The sequence below is a fragment of the Mus caroli genome, unplaced genomic scaffold (assembly GCF_978045245.1).
Source record: "Mus caroli unplaced genomic scaffold, Mus_caroli_1 scaffold_18, whole genome shotgun sequence".
In the NCBI taxonomy this organism is placed as follows: domain Eukaryota; kingdom Metazoa; phylum Chordata; class Mammalia; order Rodentia; family Muridae; genus Mus; species Mus caroli.
In genome coordinates this window covers 56,686,294-56,689,250 of record NW_028227273.1, presented here as the reverse complement: position 1 = coordinate 56,689,250, position 2,957 = coordinate 56,686,294, and the positions used below count along the sequence as shown (strand labels likewise).

Here is a 2,957-nt window from a genome sequence, read left to right as displayed (position 1 = left end):
TGAGCAAGACTGACTTTCAAGCATTTGGCACTCCATAACTGAAGAGAAGTCTTTGGGATGAAGGATTCTACTTCATCTGTGGTAATTGTAGTTGTTTAGCACTACTCCTTGGTGTTTTGGAAGATTTTAAAGTAGGATATGATATGTGCATGTCATTTCCCCTTATGATTTCCTTGGTGCTTTGGTTCTTTTTTTTTTTTTTTTTTTTTTTGGTTTTTTTTTTGGTTTTTTTGAGACAGGGTTTCTCTGTATAGCCCTGACTGTCCTGGAACTCACTTTGTAGACCAGGCTGGCCTCGAACTCAGAAATCCGCCTGCCTCCTGAGTGCTGGGATTAAAGGCGTGCGCCACCACGCCCAGCGCTTTGGTTCTTTTAAAAACGTATCAAGTAGGTAAACATATGATACTCAGTCCTTAGGCATTCCAAATAACAGCAGTGACACTGAACTGACTTCAGGACTCACAGGTTCCTTTATTGAAAATCATTGTACTAAAATGCCATGTAGAAAAATATTCAGTTTCTATAAATGGCATTTTTAAAAATATATTTGTTTCCTGACTATTTTTCTTAAATTATGGCTTCACACAGTTCTTTCATCTTTCTTAAATTATTTTTTTTGCTAGTATCTTCAGCTATACATATGTACATCCTGGGTTTTAGCTTCCTCTATCTCCTTTATTCATGCTTTTCAAGGCACTATGCTGTTTAAAGCATTATCTCTTGAAATTTTTGTGTTTTGTACAATAATACCTTTCAGATATCCATCATTCTATATTATATGAAACAGTGGTCCATCAATTTATGCCAACTGGACCCACTAAATTGGTACACTAATTAACTACTAGTTAATATTCATTTTTTTAAAAAGCAAAATCTCATTCAGTTTTACCAATGAAGATCTGGGAGTCAGATAATGGGGTGAAAGGCTGCTAGATCAGAGAGGCAGAGAAAGCATCCAGCCAACCTTCTTCCTCAGCTGAAGTATCAAAAGAAAAACCATCTCCTCTTTCACACCATATTAAAAAAAAACCCTTCAAACTGAATAGCTCTCACTTACATTTTCTTTTTCTATCTCTATTCATTTTCCTGTTGTCTTCTTACTCTGTTTTCCCCCCAGTGTTTGCTCTCAATTTGTTGTTTACTCTGCCTCTTGACACATGGTTGACTTTATAATTTTGCTTATAATAAGCAGAAATCTTTTGGATTAATGATGTATGTGTGCTAGGGCTGAGCCACACCATATCTAGAAAGAGCTTATTCTTGTAAAAAACACAATCTCAAGAGTTCACAGTATGAATAAGTATTCTGCAACTTTTGGAGAAGTATCCAGTCTCATCGTAAGGAGTGCATTTTCCATGGGCTTGATTTTGAAAGCATGTTCTGCTCCCATGGGTCCAAGGACTAAGGAAATAGTTGATTATTTTAAAAATATTAGTTTACTTTCATTTCATTGCTTACAGATGTCACGTTCTTGGCTTTTACACCCGAGTGAAATTTGTATATTGTGATGGTTTGTATATGCTTGGCCCAGGGAGTGGCACTATTTGGAAGTGTGGCTTTGTTGGAGTAGGTGTGTCATTGTAGGCGTGGGCTTAAGACCCTCATCCTAGCTGCCTAGAAGTCAGTCTTTCACCTACAGCCTTCAGATGAAGATGTAGAACTCTCAGCTCCTCCAGTACCATGCCTGCCTGGATGCTGCCATGCTACCATCTTGATGACACTGGACTGAACCTCTGAACCTGTAAGCCAGCCCCAATTAAATCATGTCCTGTATAAGAGTTGCCTTGATCATGGTGTCTGTTCACAGCAGTAAAACCCTAACTAAGGCACACATTTTGCACACTATGGATGGCTGCTGAAACTGTTGATTGGATGTTATTAAGTTAGAAAAACAGTTGTATGCAAGCTCCTGTCATTTTTGTTGGAGTTGTTGGAGCCCATAGGTATTTACTCTTGAAGCCCAAATAAAGAAACTTTAATGCTCTAAAACCACTAATGCCATGTTTATTAGAATATGGGTCTTTAAAAATCACAGTGCCCAATGATGTTTTAGCCAACACCAGAGTGGAGAAATTTCTTTTCATCCTTTCAGCTTTAAGATATACTGTGACAACTTCCAGGATGGGAAAGCTGCACTTGCCTAGAGGCAACATGGATGCTGCCTGCGAAAGTGAAGAGCTGGTCTCTGGGGAAGTGTTGTCCATAGCCCATGCTCTCTCTCACTCTCCGGAGTCATATGGCAACGACCCTGTTATTGAAATGGCTTGGGCCATTGGAGCAATGCAGCATGCTGAAGTCTAATATAAACTGATTTCATCAGTTGACCCACAGTTTCTGAAACTCACCAAAGTCTGAGTTCCGTGAGATTTTTGAGACACTAAGGGTAGATGTATTGGACCCAGAAGAACTCAGATCAGAATCAGGTAAAGAAAAGTGGAGACCATTCTGCTTAAAATTTGAACGGATCGTAGAAGATTATAACTACGGGACTTTACTGCGACTGGATTGTTTCCAGGGCTACATACACTGAAGAGAACACCATTTTTGCACCCAGGATTCAATTTTTTTTTGCCATTGAAATTGTTCGGAACCGGAAGGCAATAACAAAGCAGTTTCCGTTAGTATTCAGGACAAAGAAGGAGAGGAAGGAGCTGGCAATAAAGAAGAGGAAGCTGAGAAAGGAGCTGGTTGTGGAGGAGAAAAAGAGGAAGGAGCCAACAGAGAAGGAGAAAAGTAGGGAACTAACGAGGGAGGAGAAAAAGGAAGCCAAGAAACCCATGACTCAGCTGAACTCACACGTGTCTGCTGTACATAGATCCCCCTTTGGTTCAATGATGCCATTGTGCAAGTGGAGGACTCAAACAGACATCTTTCTAGCTAGCAAGAGAAGCTACTCTGGCCATAATAGCTTAAACACCATTAGTGGAGTCTCTTAGTTCATTATTGCTTGATACCCT

At 39.7% G+C, this 2,957-nt stretch overlaps 1 pseudogene; it reads left to right on the top strand.

Moving 5' to 3' along the window:
• The first annotated feature begins 2,151 nt into the window (after nucleotides 1–2,151).
• LOC110312688 (protein PBDC1 pseudogene) lies at nucleotides 2,152–2,737 on the top strand (annotated as a pseudogene).
• Nucleotides 2,738–2,957: the final 220 nt, after the last annotated feature.